Source organism: Chiroxiphia lanceolata, chromosome 12, assembly GCF_009829145.1.
Source record: "Chiroxiphia lanceolata isolate bChiLan1 chromosome 12, bChiLan1.pri, whole genome shotgun sequence".
Classification (NCBI taxonomy): Eukaryota; Metazoa; Chordata; class Aves; order Passeriformes; family Pipridae; genus Chiroxiphia; species Chiroxiphia lanceolata.
This window is the reverse complement of record NC_045648.1, coordinates 8167936-8187783: the sequence shown is the minus strand read 5'-3', so window position 1 is coordinate 8187783 and position 19848 is coordinate 8167936. Positions and strand designations below refer to the sequence as shown.

The 19848-nt window shown below is 55.2% G+C and overlaps 1 long non-coding RNA gene across 4 annotated transcripts in view; it reads right to left on the bottom strand.

Moving 5' to 3' along the window:
* The window catches only part of LOC116792722, a 43913-nt gene extending 24306 nt beyond the window's left edge, over positions 1–19607 (bottom strand). Inside the window, exons 1-4 of one of the 4 annotated variants that reach the window (XR_004359248.1) lie at positions 19082–19607; positions 17187–18969; positions 10886–11139; positions 1170–9619 (exon numbers count right to left, since the gene is read on the bottom strand). This is a non-coding gene — a long non-coding RNA (uncharacterized LOC116792722). Of the gene's footprint in view, positions 1–1169; positions 9620–10885; positions 11140–17186 lie in introns of all 4 variants that reach the window. The other 3 variants (XR_004359247.1, XR_004359249.1, XR_004359246.1) reach the window with 3 other exon arrangements.
* Positions 19608–19848: the final 241 nt, after the last annotated feature.

Sequence of the window (19848 nt, the reverse complement as noted above, 5' to 3'; positions counted from 1 at the left end):
AATTCAATAGCTGGTAGGTTGCCATGGGCTAAAGCATTTCTTTGCACACATGAAGGGAAGGGACTCCAGAGCACTAACTCCCATGAGTTATAGCTCTACCCTTCAAGAGCGGAATAAATGCTTTATCCCATTGCAGCCTGCGATGTATTCTACATAGATGGATTGATTTCCCCTATTGTTCTTAATAAATCCTGGCGCATGAAGAAACTCACTGCACAGCCATTTTTCCTGCCTTGTTCTACCTTGCAGAAGTAATAAGGGTCAGATGTGACTGCAGTGGGAAGCAAAGGCCATACACAAGGCAGTGCTTTGCTGGATGCAGTGGGTGTGCTTGCAGGGGTTTGGTGGGTGCAGGCAAGCAGCTCCTTTTTCTTGGTTTATTCCCCCTTTTAGTCGAAGCTGAGGAAAAGGGGAACCATGGCTGGGTACCGCAGCATCAGCGTGGCTCTGAGAGGAGCAGCCACTCTACAAGCTAAGCCTGCACAAGCCTCCCAGATCTGCACAGGGAAAGGCAAGTCTCTGGCCCTCTCTGACTGGAGGTCTCAATTGTGAGAGATAAATACATACATTGTATTGTCTCATAAATACAGGGCTGAGTCCTGCACCACCACAGAGCTTTCCTGAGCACACCCAGCTCTCTGTCGTGCCCTGTCCATCAGACGTGATCCTGCCCATGCCACAGCTGAGAGGAGCCCACATCACCAGCATGGGGTGTCCTCTGGTTTTTTGTTTGTTTGTTTTTTTAAATCGAAATACCAAACCAACCCCCTCTCAATGACTCCCAGCTGCACAACCCAGACCCCCAGGTTGTTGTTGAAAGGCTCCCTCCCTACTGCCTTTTCTCCTCACCAGGTTGACACCCATCCTCTCTCTCTGCTCCAGGAGGGTGTTTGCTGGCCACAGCTTCACTGGTGCCCAGCAAGGAGGCACTGCTGGGCTCCAAAAAGCAGGTGGCTCTGCATGATCCTTCCTTGGCCACCTGCCTTCAGCTCCATCCAGGCTCCCTGGATTATTGCTGCTGGTCCTCTCTAGCAGCAGCTAACAACTGGCCCTGTTTCAAAACCTGGCTGGGAATTTGGCTGTGGGAGGGAGGGAGGGATCAGGTAAAAGAGCTGGTCTCCCATGCACGAGTTGGACTTGATCCTTCAGCAAGACTTCCAGGGACTCACCTCTCCTTGCTCAGGTGGAGACGTCCCAGCCCTTCCCAAGGCATCCCACTCCACGAACTCTCAGTCATGTCTGATTAAGGAAAAGAGAATTTGTCTCAATTAGAAAGAGGTTCCCATATGCATGGACGGATGTCAAGTAATTACCGCATGTCACTCACGGCTGGAAAAGAGACCTTAAATTTGGGACCGTGCAAACTCGCACACACAATTGCAAGTGAGTTACGGACCTTGGCATGCTCCAGAGCGTACCTTGTGCAGATGCTTTCTAGCCCATCCCTCGGCTGAAATACACCCAGCCACGTAAAATACAGCCAGACACGACCCCATTCTCTAATAAGGAAATAAAGCCGAGCGGACCTGCGTTGCCAGAGCCCAGAGAGCAACACTGTCTCTTTAATTTTCTCCCTGGCTATCTCATCCTTTGCACAAACTCTTTCCTCCCCGTGGCTTCTTCCAGCCTGGTGGGCAAAGTGGGAAAACATCATTAGGGAGGAAAAATAATTTAGTTTGTTAATCAGTATCCAGTGGTGGGAAACAAGAAAGACAGAGAGCTGGGCTGGCGGTTAGGGCTTAGGAAGGGCCAGCACAAAGCCCACCATTCATGACATCTGGGGCTGGGATTCTCATTGAATTAAACAGACACAAAGAGCAGAGGCATTTCATGCTCTCTTCACAAGAATTATCATATCTCCCTGGCACTAGGAAACCTTCAGCACGGGAGAGGGGGAGAGAGAGAGAGAGAGGGGAAAGCGGGCAGGCTGGGTAGAAATATGGGGCAGGGTAGAAGAGGCTTTGTTCCAGGGTTGGATTTATGGATGGGATGCGGCACGTTGCTTTGCGGGGAGAGACAAGGCCCTGGCGCGCTGGGTCTAATAAGAATCAGCAAATGTGAAACAGGGGGCCCCTGTGTACCATGAAGCAGGGAAACCCGCGTTTGACAAGCCAACAGAATAACCGCCCGCGTCTCAAGGCTGTGGAAGGATGCTGACGTTCCTACGAGATGTGTCGTCTTGTGTGTGTGTCAGCGAGGAGGGGGAGAAGGGGAGCGGCGAGGAGTATAAACAAGAGACCAGGCAGCACCGTTCAGTCATGAAAATTAATTAGCTGATGTGCAAACCATGGCTGCCTCTTCCCACTGCCCTGCAAGCATTCCCCATAAAGCTATGGTGTGTGCAGAGCCTGTGACTGGGAATGACAGGGGCAGATTAGGCAGCTCCTTGGGACACAAGCCTGGCAGCAAGAAACCCACAGCCCGTGCAAAAGAGGTGAGGAGGGGATGATTAGGGTCCCTGGGGAAAGGGCAGAGCCCAGGGACCAGAAGAAAGAGAAACAGGAGAGACTGGGCACCAAGCTGAGACCAGGAATCACATTGCTGCAGCAGCATAAATTGGGCTGGATCTCAAAAAACAGCCATTAACAGGGTCTGGTGGACAGCAAAATCATTTAGAGTTTAGACCACAAGCTCTCTGGGGCAGGACCTGTCATCTCCTGCAGGCTCACACCATGGAAGCCTGTCCTACTTAGTCTCTGGGCATTACCAGAGGATCTGCTTTAAATACTAATTACTCCATGATCAAGACCTGTGAGCTGCTGGGAGCCTCACTACAGCATTACCTGTGGGAAGAGGGGACAGATCTCTGACCTCATGTCCCCAGGGTAATTTGACCCCGTGCACTGGTGCCACAAGCAAATATTACTACCTACTGATGAAGATGAGAAACTCCTGACCAACTTCACATGTCCCATCCCCAAGATTTCAAATCCTACTATAATATGGTGCTTATTCTTTGCCTGGAACAACTGCAGGAGAATGAAGGTGCACAGAAAAATGAGGGAATGAAAGAGATGCAGAAAGTGATTGGTAGAGAAAAAATAAAGAGAGAAGCCTCTTTGACATGGGATGTGCACAGTGAACATGGAACGTGCTGGAAACAAAGGGATGCAAGGAGAGAGGAGAGACTGGGATGGGCATCTCGGCAGACATGTAGGTAAAAGTTGAAAAGGAAGCACTAATTAGCACCCAGACCATCACTTTCCATTAATAGCTTGTCACCATTTCCTTGATGTTGCTGAGAGCAGGGAAGTTGGTATGTGTGATGCTTACCTGTCTCTATCTCATTAACAGAAGTGAGGGTGAGAACAGATGTTTATTGCCTGCATCCAGATAGACAGGCCCTTTGCTGAACTGAGAGGCAGGAGAAATGGGGAAAGTTACGAAAGAGATGCTCAGGGAACACAAGCCAAACCCAAATGATGGAAACCCAAATGTAGGACACTTAGATACCCGTGCTGATCCAGAAACAGCCCCAGGCAGGTATCAGGTTCCAGGAATCCACAAGGTAACACTGCCAGGTCAAGTAATTATAACCCAGGGCAAATACATTGCTGGCCAGGGGAGAATGCTCTGGTATCAGCACAAGTATGTGCAAAGGGCTGTGACTGCATTACACCCAGGAAAGTAAAACAAAAGGCTGATTACTTCCCAAATGGATTTGCTTGAGGTGCCCACTCCACTATAAAACAGACAGCCAGCATCTTATTGAGAGTCAGAATGGAGATACCCACCAGTAAACAAAGAAAAAAAAACAACAAAAAAAGTGCTATTTCAAGCAAAGATAAATGTGCATTGCATATAATCACCTTTGGAGTAATTCTTCCAGCAGTTAAAAATGAGATTATCCCTCCTATGTAAGACACAAAGGCCTCTCCTTTCCCTCCAACATGTGGAACAGCTCCTGATAGCAAAATGGGAAAGGGAGTGTGCAGGGCAAGGCAAGGCAAGGACGCCAATCAGCAAGTATCTGTGAGCTGGTAGCACACATCTGCTGGTGCGGTGACGGGAGCGAGTATGGAGGTGCACATTCCTAGGGACACCCTGGCTTTCACAAGCACACGAATTCGCTATGCAAGCCAAAGGTTCCTCCAGAGCAGGAGCCCAAACCTCCCTAGGAGGGAACGAGGCAAAACCAAAGGCAAAGAAAACATCAAGGCTGGGACTGAAGGAACAAAGGCTTCCCCCTCTCAGCTTGGAGACATCTTCTTGGCCATTTAGCTCAGATCAAGTGTAGGTTCTGTTGACTCCCTCATCTATTCAAACAAGCACTTTCAATAGTCTGATAGGTCTTTTCTGCTCTAAGGCTTCTCTACCCCTGTATTTGACGTGCCTGGCCAACGCAGAAATACTGCCCTGAAGAGCCCTTGCTTAGATTGCGTGGTCAAGCACTTCGAAGTTAGGAAGTGTCCAATTTATGGCTGCCCATGCAACCTTAATTCCACCTCGCTGTGCAGCCACTCTGGACAGGAAAAGAGGGAGGGAGCTAAAAATAGGCTGTGACCGTGTTGTCAGCCTCGTAAGGGCACGGGCAGGGAGAGGCTGAATTAACATCTCATGGTCAAAATGAAATCAGGTACCCCCTGACTTGCCAGCGCCTGCTTTGGTGCCTTCAACCATGTACATTTTTAATATACAGAAATCACGTGCATTCTAAACATACAGAAAAATGCATTATTTATAGCTAATAAATAATAGATTGTTTATATAAGCAAAAAGAAAAACAATTGTAGGCAAGTGTAACAAATTCCCCTTCCTCCACCCCGCACCCATCCCTGCTTCATCCTGTGCGGGCAGAACGATTTCAAGCCCCGAGCCTCGGCACAGATTTCTGCCACTATGAAATACAGGACTAATGTTATCTGGCAGCGGCAGAAGGCTGCTCTCCCGGGGCCGGCAGGGAAGGGGACCGCTGAGGCTGGCAGTGCCCAGGCCAACACCCCCTACACTTTTTCCTCCTGGTTCCAGGACCCAGAGGAGTTTGCTCCCAGGAGGTGGGGCCATGCTAGAAGAATATGAGTTAAAGGTGGAAGGGGGTGATGGAGTTGGCTGTAAACATCCTCCCACCTTCCCTGGCTGGTCCAGAGCTCTTCAATAAAGTGGTGGGAGTCCATGGCTTCACCCTGCTCCTGATCTGTTATTATTATTCCAGGGAAACAATAAATTTTAATTTCCCCCCCCACTCCACCTCAAGAGGCAACCAAAGTGAAATCGCAATTCTGACCGATTCATAATTCAGCTAAACCTGAAAGGAATTTAAGGGATAAAGAATAGGCATTTCTCCAGCCAAAGCGCTTCCCCCGGACGAATTTCAAGGGCCTGCAGCAAACAATGGGAGTGTCAGAGGTGCTCAAAAAGAAAAAAAAAGTTCAAGAATCTTTACAATAAAAAGTGTTAGGCAACACAGGGGTCAGAGCCAGCTCCTCCTATAATAAATAGCACGACTACTCTACATTAACTATAGGAGACATTTTAATGCAGTGCCTCAGCTTCGTGCTAATTACACTTTTTCGCCATATTTTGAACCTAAGAAAAAATGTCATCAGTTAATTATAACAGATGAGGGAGTGTGAAGACTTCCTCAATAAATAATGCCTTGATATCTCATATCCAACAAGCTGCATGCTCTGCTCTGAAGGTGCCCAGAAATATGTCCTCTCAGGAAATATATCAAGAACTGATGGTCCCATAAGCTGGCTTTGTTTCCAAGCCTTGATTTTCAGCCTAATAATTAAGTGATTTTTATGGATCGAGGAGAGTAAAGGTCGTGGGACTGCTGGAATGGTGCCAGAGAGAGTCAATGTTTAAAAATAAATAAATTCCTAAATCAAAATGAGATACAAGAGACCTCAACAAATTCCCCCCATGGCTGCACAGGTGAGTACACAGAAGCAACTTGGTTTCTGGACCCAGGTCCCATCCTTCCTTCATTCCTGCCATCTCCACAGGAGTCTGGCATCCACTGAAAAAGCCTGGTTTTAATGAAACCAGGCCACCACTGCCAGAGTGCCACTGGGAGCCAGTCACCACCGCCCACCTGCTCTGAGGAGGAGGGACACAGTCCCCCTGCTGCCGTGCTCCCCTGGGCACTGCCCCCCGCTGCACCCATCCCTGCCGAGCCTGGTGGGCGTCCGGATCCTTACACAGTGTTCCTCAACTAAACCACATTTCTTTCAGCTCCCTTCTCCACCCAGCACCCCTCACTTCCCCCTCTGAAGAGCTGGGATTTGGCGTGGGAAAGATGTCTTTGGGCTTTTCACAAATCCAGTATCCCCTTGAACCAAAACCAATTAGCCTGGCCCAAGGTCCTGCCATTGAAGGACTGTCCCTTCTTTTCAAACCCCCGCGGGCTCAATTGCTCTAAGGAGCCTGGATGTGAATGAGCAAAGCCCGCTTAAAGTGGTACTTAAGGCCAGACCAGGGTGAAGGAAAAGAGAAAGCCTCTATAGGAACAGCAAACTGAGTTTCCAAGAGACAGCTAACTGCCAGAGATTGTGTTCTTTTGCTCCCCCATTTTCTTTTTTTTACCTCCACTCCTCAGCTTTCGAGGCAAACGCTCCTAACCAAACCTGAGCCCCTGAATAAATATCAGAAAACAGGAAAGCCAGAGCCTTGTCCTGACTCTTTGCAGATCCCGGGAGCATGGCTGTGGGCAGCGTGATGGCCCAGCTTCATGTGCAAGCTCTGGTTCCAAACACGTGCACCCAGAGGGACAGAGGGATGGTGAAAAGCTCGAGATAATGTTTTTCCAGCTTGGCTCTTGGCAAACACCTTCCTGAGGTGACTAGGCTTGTAGGCACGGAAATCCTTGACCTAGCCAGGGCGACGCCCAGTACCATGTGGCGGGGAAGCCAGGTGGGCAGCCACGGGTCCATCTTATGCTGGTGGCCCCCAGAGACACCCAGAGAAAACTGAGGGTCCATGATGTGGGAGCATCGGTGACAAGGGTGACATGGGGTACTCACCCCACGAACGGCACACGTGCACTGCCACGTGCCAGGCACCAGCCCTCAGTGCTTGCACCTGCACAGATGCCAAATTAGCACCTTCCCTCCACGCAGAAATGAGAAAGTGTGTTTCCAGCATGCAGCCACAATCCCTCCTTGGTGCATGAGCAGCACCCATCCACAGCCACAGGTTGGATGTGCCCTCCAAGGCCCTGGGCTCTGCCCTTCCTCAGGTGGAACGGACAAAGCCAGGGCAGAGCAGCAGGTAAAGGGAGGCACCGTCCGCCTGCGTCAAGGGTGCAGGGAGGGGGTGGGAGCCAAGAGAGACAAAAGAAATGGTTGAGCCCAGCCCCAAGCATCGAACACACCATTGCCAGGCAATTCCACAAAAATGCCCATTGATGGGATTTCATCCATAACCAAGCGGGAGGGTTTGCATGGCCTGGCTTCCAAGGCAGCTTCTTCGAAAGGCAGGGATGTAACATCCCATTTTCCATCTGCCCCTGAGCCCAGGCGAGTTTGGCTTACCCAGGTATCTGGTACAAACCCCCTTCACCTCATCCCTTGAACCAAACGTGCTGCATGGTGGCCGAGTCTTAGGAAAAGATCGGAAATCATGAGTTGGAGTACTCAATGCCACAGAGCATCATTTCCCAAGGTGAAACCCACAAATTATATTTTCCATTTATCCCCCAATGGCACACACTGATTCTTCTGTTTCTGTCTCCCTCTGCCCATCCCCACCTCTGCCTGAAGAACAAAGACATCACGGCCCAGCTCCAGGAACCTCACCCACGTATGGCCTGTGCTGCATCCCATTGCTCCACCAGGAGAGTCCCACTGAGAAGAGAAAGAGCCGGGAATGCTAGGACATTGTGGGCTCTCCTCTCAGCACAGCCCAAAGAGACACCTTCCCTTTGGGGTTTTGGCTACACAGGGGAAAAGACCCATCCAAAGCCAACAGCTACACATATAGGGCAAAAGGCTAAGCCACAAAGGGACCCGTGTGTAGCCACAATCCATCCCTGGCCCAAGGATGGACGACCCTTATGGACCTTTCTTCCACCATAGCACTTAAAAAAAAAAAAAAAAAAAAAAGACAGAAAGCAGAGACCTGTCAGTGGGCTGCCAGGGACTCTTTAAATGCAGTGGGTATGTCACAAGTAGGGATTTGCTGGGGGGTTTTATCCGCCTCCTAGCCCTCCACCCTCCCCATGAGCTGGGGATTCTCATGCCACTGTCCCCCATCACTCACTGCCACCTCCTTCATTAATTGAGGGGGTGCCACCTCCACACCTCCTCCAAACACCCGCAGGTTCATGTCAACAATGGGGGCAAAAGCGAAGAATTTAAGCACCAGAAAAAATTCAACTGCAATTTCCCTCTCCTGGACACTAAAGGCCAAATCGCTCGGTCCCTGTCTCAATCCCCTTTGGGGACACTGCTCTGGGCTTAGTGAACCAAGTCCACAGCCTGAAAAAATATCTGAAAAATCAGCTCAGAACAGGCAATTTTGGGGAGAAAAAAAAAAATAATAGAAGTCAAGGGCGGTTTCTGACCACCTGATTAAAGAGCAAGGTGAAAAAGCTTGCATTGATCCTTTGTAAGAGTTCTCATGTAGACACAGATTTCCACACTTGCACTTTATTTCATGAAATTATATATATATATATATGTATTTATATACACACACACAAAGACATTTATTATATGTGTGTATATTTTTTTTTCCTCAGATCTTCTTTTTATATTTTCACCTTTTGCAATTACAAAAGCCAAGGACAGAAATACCTCCTGGGTTCTGCCAGTGCAGAAACACTCCCACCAAACAGATTTTCTCTAACACGCTGGTTGAATGATTCCTCCTGAATTATATTCATTAGGAATTTGAATGTTTCTTTCCTCCATCCCCCATCAAATCATTACTCCGGAATAAATGCATTCATCAACCACCTTGCTCAGTTCCCTCCTGCTTTGTTCAGTCTAGTTTTAAAGCATCTCCACTGAAACCGCTTGCACCTGACTCGATGCTGGCGTAGGAAAGGGGGAAAAAAATAAATAGGAGAAGAATTGAGCGCCACTCACAATATTGTGAAAATAATTGGAAAATTATTTCTTAAAAATAACCAACATAATAAAGGAGGGAAAGGACTACATTCCCTCCTCCCCACCTCCAATCTCTTCCACAATTTCTGGGATTGCATCGAGTATACATATTCCAGATGGGCTGGAGAGAAGGAGGATGGTTCTTAATGACACGTCTTTTGCTGCCTTTGGAATGAATGATTCATTCGGATCTTCCCGAGACTCGGTGCCACAGTTGAGTTACATTTCTAGAAAATCCGTATCTTTAATTCTGGCGCTGCGTGTGGGACCCAGCAAATCATGGAATTACTGCTGTAACTTCGGATTAGTAACGCTTTCTAAATGATAGTCTAATTCCAGGCCTTCATGCTTTTCAGCGTTCACACTCACACAGCCTTTTCCCTGGGAGGCTTCCTGCGGAATTAGTGCTGGCGTCTTCGTCTTTCTCTGCCCTTTTTAATTTCTCCAATGACTTCTCATTAGAATATATAATAACAGCTCCTCAGAACTTTTCTTTCTCCCGGTATAGCCAAATTCAGGCTGAGATCCTTTTTCCTTACTGTGGTTATGGCGGTGCTTTGCTGGCCCTGGAAGGGTGCACAGGCATATTTAGCTTTGCGGGCCTACGTGGCATCTGACGCCATTACCCAGTGCAAGTGAAGGTGGAAAACCGGCCTCCGAGGTGCGGGGGGGCTCCCACCTCTCGCCGTCCCTGCACGCCGGTGGGCACGGGTGGCTCGGCCCTGCTGTGCTACCCTCTCCCTCGGCAAGGGATGCCCACCGCGGAGAAAAGGATGGGGCAGGGTACCCGCGCTCCACCTCGCCGAGCAGCGGGAGCGCGGTAGCACCTTCCCAAGCCCTCCCCAGTCTCCCGCAGCATCTCCTGGGGGGCAGAGAGCCAGCAAACAGCCCACTGGTAACCGCAGCCACGGGAAGATTTTTCTCTGCAGCCTTCCCGGAGCTGTCACGGCCCGCGTGGGTTGGCGGCAGCGCGGGGATCATCCCTGCGGGATGCGAACTGCCAGCGCCGGGCCAGGGGCTGGTGGTGATGCCCCCCGGCCTGCCCCAGGGTGCCGGGGGGCCCCGGGGGACCCCGGCCCCGGCCAGGGGCGCTCGCCCCACGCCAGCTGGGAAAACGTGCCGGGGAGGCTCGGCAGAGAGCGCGGTGCTTTCTGTCGCCATGGGAACGGAATGCAGATGTGCCAATTGCTTTTCTTTTCTTTTCTTTTTCCCTCCCCCCCCTTTTTTTTATTATTATTTGCCAGACATTGTAATACACATTATGTTTCAACTTCTGGGGCTCTCAGCGGAGGTGAGGGAGGCTTTGTCCCTTGCCAAGCGCTGGGCTTCCAAAGAAGCCCCTGGGCCGGGCGGCTGCACGCCGGAGGAGTGCACCCAGCAGCGGGACCCCTTCCCTGGGCATATCCCTGCAGCTACGGACAAAAGCAACAGCCACAGCGCAAGAAAAGTGGTCACATTATCACCAACTTGACCTTCCAAAGGGAGGCCAGGATCAAATCCAAAGCCGAAAAAAAAAGAGAAGGAGAGAGAGAGAAGGGTAAATACCCAAAAGCTGCGGGTTTTCGAGGTCTGACCTGTAGGCTGGGATGGGGGGAGGATTTTTTTGAGAAGGGCGCTCGCTCTCTCTCCATCCTCCCAGAGCCGCGACACCCCGCAGCCGAGGAGTGAATTTCGAGGTGCGCTTAACCGACAGTTAAACCCCAGGTTTCTCGGGCAATGGAAAAATTGGCGCAGGGCTCGCCCCCCTGCCCCCGTCCCTCCCGCCTGCTGCCGCGGAGCCCCGGGCTGCCCGGAGCGGCCCGACGGGGAGGTCGCGGAGCCGCAGCCCTTACCTGGAGCCCCAGGGTGGCGAGTCGGGCCGTCTCTGCACCGCCGGTCCTGGTGCGGCCGCTTCCCCCGGGCGAGCAGGTCTGGAAGTCATTTCTACTTTCGGTTATCTAGCTTTATGATGGCTCCACAACACTCATACAGCTAGATAACCAAAGACAGAAACATCCCTCCGTCGGGGATGCCGGCCATCTGTCCGTCAGTCCGTCCGTCCGTCCGCTCCAGGATGCGGGCACGGCCGGGGCAGGGCGGCCGGGAGCTGCCACCGGGAACCACACACACATTTAAAAAAAAAAAAAAAAAAAAAAAAAAAAGAGAGAGAAAAAGAGAGAGAGAGAAAGATAAATACGAAGCGGAGAGAACGAGAAGCGGGGCAGAGCCACGGGGGCTCAGAGCCGAACCGCGCCGTACCGAGACAGGTCGGGCTGCGCTGAGCGGAGCCGAGCCGAGCCGGGTCAGGCAGAGTAGGGTAAGGTAAAGCAAGGCAGGGCAGGGCAGGGCAGGGTCGCGGGGGCCGATCCGAGCCCGTCGGTGCCCATCCCGCCGGCCCGGCGAGCGCCACTCGCGCTCCCGCCCCGCTGCCCAACTTCTACTCCCCTCGCATGGTAATCGCCCCCTTTGGGAAGTGACGTCACGCCGCGCCCAGCCAATCCCCGGGCCCTCATTTAAATCAGCGCCCCCTTTCCCGCGCTTTCCAGGACGGGATGGGCTTTCCAGCGGCTCGGGGTGGGATGGGATGGGATGGGATGGGATGGGACGGGACGGGACGGGACGGGACGGGACTGGACGGGACGGGACGGGGCGGGCTCGGCACCGCTCGGCACGACACGGCACCGGGCGGGACCGGCCGCCCTCCTCCTGCCCGGCCTCTGCCGGGGGGCTGCGCCGAGGGTCGCTCTGCACCCCCCGCCTCCTCCCTCCCCTACGTGCCCCCGCAGGAGCTCCGCAGGGCCGGCAGCGGAGTGGAAGAGGCGGGCAGCACCCACCCCTGCATGGCCCTGCACCCGCAACTAACTTCCCTCTCCCTGTCCTAGGCACTCCCCTCTCTCTCTTTCCTCTCTCTCCCTTTCAGGTCTCCCTCTCCCTTTCCTCTCTCTCTCTTTTCCTTCTCCCCTTCCCCTCTCCCATTTGCTCTCTCTATTTCCCTGGCCTGTCCTTTCTCCCCACCTTTTCCCTTTCCATCCATTTTCTTTTCCTATTCCCGACCCCTTTACTTCTCCCTTTTCCCATTTTTCCCTCTCCCCGCCATGCTCCCCCACCCCCCCCCCCCCCCGCCCTCACATTCAGCGCACCTCCCTCACACCTTCTCCTCCCCAAACAATGCCCTCCCCGTCCGGTCTCCGCACCTGGGGGCAGCCCGAAGGGCCCCTTTTCGCACAGTCAAACGCGGGGCCCGCCCGTCCCGAGACGTGTCCCGGGGGCTGGGGACGCACCCGCGATCCCCCACCGATCCTCTCTGCTCCCCGTTTCCCCTCCGTTTTAATTATTTCCCCTCCACGATCTGCTATTTCCCGCACAGATTCATGACGCGATACGCGTGTAGCGGTGAATTTGGCACGTACAAATAATAACAGCATCAATAATCAGACTAAAATGCCAGGAGGTAAATATAATTATCTGGGGTGCTTAACTGACCTGCTCCTCATTAAAAAAAAAAAAAAATTAAAATTGTAATCATCGCTGCTTCTGAACATCGCCTTCCTTTAAATCCCAGACGAGAGTAAAATGTGACCTGCTACAAAACGAGGGATCCGCGAAACGAAGCGATCGCGGCGGGAGCAGCCGCGGCAGAGCGCTGCCTGCCGGTCCCGCCGGCTCCGGCTCCCGGCGAGCTCTGCTCAGGTTATTTATTTCTGCCTCTCTTCGCCCTCCCCCTCCCCGCCATCCCCTTAAAAAAAAAAAAATTAAAATTAAATAAATAAAATCTACGATCTCAATCAGGCTAAAAGCTAAAGGACGAGGGCTGCCAGCCCTTTGAGAGCCGGCGTTGCTCCCGGCGCCCAGGCGAGCCCGGCCGCCCCTGCCCGGCTCCCGGGAACTGCAGGTTCCCTCCTGCCTCCTGCCTAACGAGAAACGGGCTCGAGGGTGCTCCGGCCGCCCCCACGGGGCTGGGGAAGGTGGGGAGAAATATTTTCTCCGTTCCCAACCCTTCACTGCCTTCCCCGCGGCCCGGAGGCGCTCGGGAGGGGGTTTGGCCGCGGTTTATTTTAATCTGCCCCGGAGACAGGGGGGGGAAAAATTGCCACGAATCGGATCTCCTTAATTTTCGGGCCTTGGATTCTCTCTTAATTTATCGGTTTCGCTGTTAGGGTGGTCGCTGTCGGTGTGCTCGCGGCTGGGGCGGGGGAAGGCGCTCATCCACCCCACCGCCTCCGAGCGCTGCCCGGGGGCGCAGGGACGGTACGAGCGGGCACGGGGGCTCGCCTGGCCCAGGGGCCGGCCTCGGTTTCCCCCCATGGAGGAGGCCCCCGTACTCACCGCGGGGCCCCGGTGGCGGGGAGCAGCTTGGGGCGCCACCGGCAGCTTCTCCCGCTGCCGGGGCCGTTCTGGCTGCGATGAGGCCCCGATCCAGCCCCGCCGCCCCTGCGGCAGCGGCGAGGGGGTCCGGGCGGGCAGGGCTAGCCCTGCTAAGGCGCAGCTCTGCCCGGCTACAGCCGTGCAAGGTCTCCCGCCCGCCGCGCCGAATCCCCGGGACGCCGTCTCGCTCAGGCGAGGATGCTGCGGGTGAACCACCGCACCTCGCCGGGCTGCTCGGGGCTGGAGGCGGGATCCCCTCTCTCTGCCGGTCAAAGGAGGTGATTTTCTTGGGAGAAATATATAGGATAATATTTTTTCCCTTATCCTTTCCGGCAATGCCTTGATCTGCTCGGAGATCTCGCCTTGACCCTCTCCGTGCAGGCAGAGCCCCAGCACCTAGGAGATAAATACCTGGCACTTGGAGTATTTTGGTTCATTTTAGGCTTTGAGTTTTGGGTTTGGGTTTTTTTTGTTTGTTTGGGGGGTTTTGTTTGGTTTTGTTGGGGTTTTTTTCGTGGGTTTTTTTGCTATTTTGTTGGGCTTAGGAGTTTTTTTGCGGAGGGGGAAGGAGAGGTTGGGGCTCTTTTTTGGTACAGTTTTAGCAGGATGCCTACAAAATGGCTCCTTGGCACAGGGCAAAGCACTAGCGAGCATCTTGGGGAGGAATCAGCGAGGGCTGCCCGTGCTCCGGAGCTCCGGTGGCTGCAGCGGGCATCGACCGGAGCCAGCCCGCGTCCTGCCTCACCCGAGCCGCCCACCGGGGCCGCGGGACCGTCCTTCCTCTGCACGCACTCACGAGAGGAAACAACCCTCGCGGCCCGACGGGACGGCGAGGGGCGGTGGTGCCGGCGTGGCTCTGGCCATGGTGCTGCACCGGCCCCGGGGCCCCGCGGGCCTTCCGCGTCCACCCGCGGGCAGGAGGGTCCCGCCGCCCGCTCCCTCCTCCGGTGACCCCGCGCCGGGCAAGGCAGGCGGCCCCGTCGGCCGCACCTCGGAAGAGCCCGGTCACCGGGCCGCCCCTGAATTATTTAACGTGATCGCCCAGTAAAGAGTCCGCTGCCTTCCCCTCTTCTACGTCCTGCACGTCTGACGTCACTTTTCTTTAATTAGGAGAAGTTATTTTTAGCCAACCTGGAGTAACCCCCCGCGCCTCGCCGCCTCGAGCTGCATCTTCTCCTAATTGTTTTTTGGGGTTGTGCTTTTTTTTTTTTTTTTTTGCTTTTCTCCCCACCATCGGGGCTTGGCAAAGAAGCGGCAGCTCCCGACGGGCGTGAGGGAAACGCGTCGCTTTGCTTAGCAATTAAAAGCCGCCTCTGAGCAAGCCCCGGCGCCGAAAAGGCAAAGCGGCGGCGTCTCACCCCCGGCTGCTCTTTTCTCTCCGGCCGTCGGGGCCGGGGCCCAGGCGGGGACTGTCCCGGACCCTCCTCACTCGGCGGGGCGAGGTGCTGCGCGGCCGGGGGCCGGGGGTGGAGGCACGTCGAGGGGATCCGGCCAGGTACGGGCTCTCAGGCCACCTGCACTGCTATGATTCGGGTTTTCTTAAGGCTGAGGCCTAAAACGCGTTTCACTTCCAGGGTGATACGGGAAAAAAAAAAAAAAGCAAAACAAACACAAAAAACAAACAACAAACCCCAAGGAAATAATTATTCACGGGAAGGTAGGGAGCAGAAGGGAAGAATTAATGTGAGGAAAAAAAAATTAAAAAAAAAGAAAACAAAAAAAAAGAAAGAAAAATAAAAAATAATAAAAAGAGATTAAATAAAATAAAAATGTATGGTTTTTTTTAAAAAAAGCAAAGAAAAGGGATACAGCAAATGAAAAATGAAATAAATCCTCCAGCATCAGAAGCTGTGCACGAGTAGCGGTAGCCACGCTGCTGCTCCTCGGCGGTAAATCCGAGCAGGGGAGCGGGACGCCCCTGTGCCCCCCTCCTCCCCCCGAAAAACAGGCCCAGCAGCAGTACCCGCTGCATCGGGAGGAAGAACTTCCCCGGGAACCCGAGTTTTCTCCCACGGCCTAAAACCTGAATGCCCAGGGAGGCTCGGCCTCATCAAAGCGTTTTATCCGATGCAGCTTCTCCGGCCGGCGAACGGAGAGGTTTGGGGGCAACTCGGCAGCACCCCGGCAGTGCTCGGCCCGGGCTCCCCGCCGCCCCGTCGGGACTCAGCCCGCCCCGGGCCCTGCTGTCGAGCTCCAATGTCCCGGGCAGACGGGGAGAGGCTGCCGGAGCAAACGCGTCCCCGGCAGCAAAAGGTTCCCCGTGTCTCCCACTCGTCCCCCGCAAAGGGTGAGCCGGGGCCACGGTGCGGCGCGGGGCGGTCCCGGTCCCGCGTGGTGCCGGCACCTGAAGGCGCCCAACTTTCCGGTGGGGACCGACCCAACTTCGTCTACCCCCTCCCTTTCTCCCTGCCTCCCTCCTCCCCCTCCGGCAGCCGGTGTGTCCCCCCCCGGGGCAAACGTCTCCTCTGGCGCCCTCCCGCCTCCCCGGGGCCGCCCCGCCGAGGCGGCGATGCCCGGCCGCGACACTCACTCTGCTGCCGTGCGGAGGGCAGGACGGTGGTCCCCGGGCGAAGCGGGCGGCGGGGCCATTCCCCTCCCCAGGGCGGGCGGAGGGGCGGGCAAGGCTGCTCCCGGCCGAGCGGTGTCCCCCGCAGCCCCCAGCCCCGGGCGCGGGCCGGCGGGGGTGGCGGAGGCGGCTCTGCCCGCGCTCCGTGTGTCTTCCCGGCTGCTGCCGGTGCCGGCTCTGGTCGCTGGCCGGGAGCTGCCGCCGCCGGCAGGCTCTGCCCGCACTGACGTCAGCCCGGCAGCCGCCTATTCACTCCAACCATGGCGGAGAGGAGGAGGAGGAGGGAGAGGGGGAGGGGAGGAGGCGGGGGGAGGGAGGGGGAGAGGAGGAGGACGGGAGGAAAGCGGTGGTGGCGGCGGGGGCTGGTGGCTGGCAGGCTCCGCCGAGCAGAAAGCGCAGCCCCTCCGCCTCACCCCTTAATTACCCGCCGAGGACGGGGCTGCCCGGGGGAGGGGGGCCGTGTACCCCCTCCCTCCCCCCGGTAAGCCCCTCTGCCGCCCACTCCCGCGGGGCTGCTGTGGCTTACCTGGCCTCCCCGCCGGGCGCCCCCCACTCTGGCCCCGGCTCCGGGGTGCACTTCTCCGGGGGGAGAGCCAGGGCTGGGCTCCCTCTCGCCGCCCGACCCCCTCTCGGCGGTGCCCCCTTCTCTTGAGGAACAGCCCCCAGTCACGGCGGACAGGGAAAGGGCTGCGGCCACCCCTGCCCTCCGCTGCCCCGGGCACCTCCCAGCGCCCCGCGGCCACCTCCCCGGCCCCGCACCGCTGTCCAAATGCTGAACTGACCCGCGAGTGTCCGGCACGGCACGGCACGGCACAGCACAGCACGGCATGGCACGGCCCGCCTGTGGCCATCGGGCAGAGCCGGGGCACGGGCTGTCTCCGGGCCGCAGCCCTGGTCCTGGAAAGGGGGTCCTTCCTGGAGTCTTTCCGGGCCCATCTGTGCCATGCCGTGCCAATGTTCTCCCCGATGGACAGGCCGAGCCCCGGAGCCCGGTTCTCCCCGACAGCCGCAGCGCAGCGGCCGCAGCGAGCTGGGACCAGGGCGAGGGCAAGCAGGTACCACCGGAGCGTCCCCAGTCCGCTCCCCTCCGCCTCTATCGTCCTCACCGTCTTTACAGAATCACACACACACTGCACCACCTGCAGCCTCTGCTATAAGGCGAAAAAAGCCCTCCCCCCAAAAACACAACCACCACCCCCCCACCCCAATCCCTCCTGGCACACCTTTACTTCGCTTCCGACCTCTCCTCCTCTTCCTTCCTGCGTTTAACCTGGCTCCTATTTTTTATCTCCGATTCACTCCACCGATGCCCCGGAGCGGCTCTGGGGAGTCTCTCGCCGCCCCGATGAATACACAGGGATCCCCAGACAGGTTTTCTATGTAGGAAAAAATAAACCGATCGAGCCCGAGAGATCTGCAACAGCCGAACATGCCGCCTCGCCTTTATATTCATGTATTTAAATTCCCCCGTTATTTTCCTTTTTGCATCTGCGAGTTGCCACGAAAGGAAATACAACCCCAAACGCCACCGCCAGTAGAAACTGTAGCTCGTTGCCAAATTCCGTCGTATTTTATTTTAAAAGCAATTAACACCATTAAAAAAAAAAAAAAAAAGAAAAAAGAAAAAAAGGAAAAAGAGAGGGGGGAAAAAGCGCGTCTTCTCCTCTTCCCGGAGAGTGTAAGAAATCCTTTTGCTCACTCAGAGTCGAAAACCTAATGGCATTGTCGTTAAACACGAAAAGGAGAATATTAAGAAATTGCAACACTCCCTCCCGAGCTCTCCCCCCCTCCCAGTTTATTTGCCCTAATAATTAATTCACAAGAGCTTAACTTCGGTGTAACCCCGGCGGTCTTTTCATTAAAAAATCCCCGCGTTTCCTATTGAATTAGCTCTGCTCCATTGTCGCTGAAATGAAGACGCCAAACCAACTTTTACCCTGAGCATTTTCTCACCAGCCCAAAGAAAAGTCTCTCTCCTTTTTCTTTTCTCCGATTTTTTCTTTCTTTCTTTCTCTCTCTCTCTTTTTTTTTTTTTTTTTTTTTTTTTTTTTTTTTTTTTAATTCAAGCACCCAGGCGATGGACGTGTCCTGCAATTTAACTACTTTCAAATTCTTTGTTCGGGTCCCACCGGGGCTCTATTGTCACCCTATTGAGAGAGCTTATTGCCAAGTCAAGCCTGAGCGAATTGAGACACGCACGGGAGGAGCCCCGGGGGCTGGGAGCGGGCTCCGTGGGCTGCTCGACCCGGGGGGACCCCGGCCCAGCCCCGAGGGAGCGGGCAGGGCGCGGGGCAGGGGCTGCCTGCAGCCCCCTGGTCGGGATAACCGGCACCAATCTCCACAGAAACCACAGCCACCAAAGCAGCCCGGGCCCCGCAGAGCTCGGCCCGTTAGCTGGGACGGAGCAGCCCCGGGGATGGGCATCCCCCGGGATCGGGCTCCTTTGAACCCTCAAAGCATCCCCCGCAGCAGCGCTTGGGCTGAGGTACCACCGCTGCGGGCGGGAGAGGGACTTACCTCGGATGCCTGTGGTGCCGCCAGCCTCCTTCCCTCGCTGGTTCTCCCTTGATCCCGAAAAGGACGATCCTCCCCTATTCTCATCCCACCCTCGACCCCTCCACCTCGGAGTCGGCTCCCGCCCGTCTCCCGTCGCCCTCTTCACCGCTCACTTTGGGAGCTACGGGGCTCGCTGCCCAAGCAGGAAAAAAGCGGGATGTTGGGGGATGCTTTTCTTTTCCCTTTCGCTTCTCCCTCTTCCGATTTCCCCCCAGCCTGGAAAAGGGGGTGCGAGCTGGAATAGGGGGGTGCGAGCTGCACGGAAGGGTTATTTCAGGAGAAAAAAACTGAAAGAACAGTGCTGGGCACGGATTCTCACGTAAGCCCGTACGTCACCTATAAAAATTGCCCGTTTCTCTCCCGTTTCTTGGCTCCGGGGGGGCAGCTGAGGTATCTCTGCCTGTGGAAGGAGGGGGTGAAACCCCGATAAAACCGGCACTCCTGCTCCAGCTGGGAGGGGAAGGCAGAGCCGGGGTTGCTGTAGGGCAGGGACCACTTCTTCGCATGCCCCTCTGTCCCGTGCTGATGTTTGACCGCCTCTTGTTCCTCCCAAAACACCCACCTGGAGCCTTCCTCAACCTCTCGATGCCGGGGAGACATGGAGGTTTACGGGGTCCAGCGCCGATCGCACGTGAGGGCCGCGGCGGGGCGGGAGGAACATTGCGGCCGTCACATCCCCCTCCCCGCCGCGGTCCTCCTGTTGTGACCGACGGCCTCTCTACCATGTCCCGGGGGAAGAGGAAGCCCTTGACCCCTGGCCCCGGGGGCAACGGGGTTAAACAAAGTCCCACCGCCCCATTATCCGACCGACAGCATCGAGTTCCCGGCGGGGAGTGGGGTCTCCAAGAAGTGGGGGAGAAGTCGCATCTCCCACCTCCCGTCCCGACCCCGACGGGGCGCACCGGGACGGGGATGCTTCCCCGACAGACAGGCAGAAAAACAAAAAGCCAAGGGAAAGAAAAAAAAAAAAAAAAAGACTATACACACCACATTTCGACTTATGCATTGCAGCCATCTCTGCTGAAACGGTGGATTTTTGAGGTTATTTCGGGTTGTTTACGGCGGTGATTTTTTTTAATACAGTGGTGCTATGCCTTTCCGAACCTCCCTCTCTGCTTGTACCCGGGTGAACCATAGGCAGCACTGGCCCGGTCCTGCCTGTGGACAATGCAGCGGAGCTGGTTGTCATCAACCCTCCCCAGGGCACTGCCGCGAGAAGCATTTCGAGGAGAATTAAATTTTTTTTATTTCCGCTTTGGAGAAAGGGGGAATTTTTGTGATGCAGTGGGCTTGGATTTTTTTTTTAATTTAATTTTTCGCGACCACGAT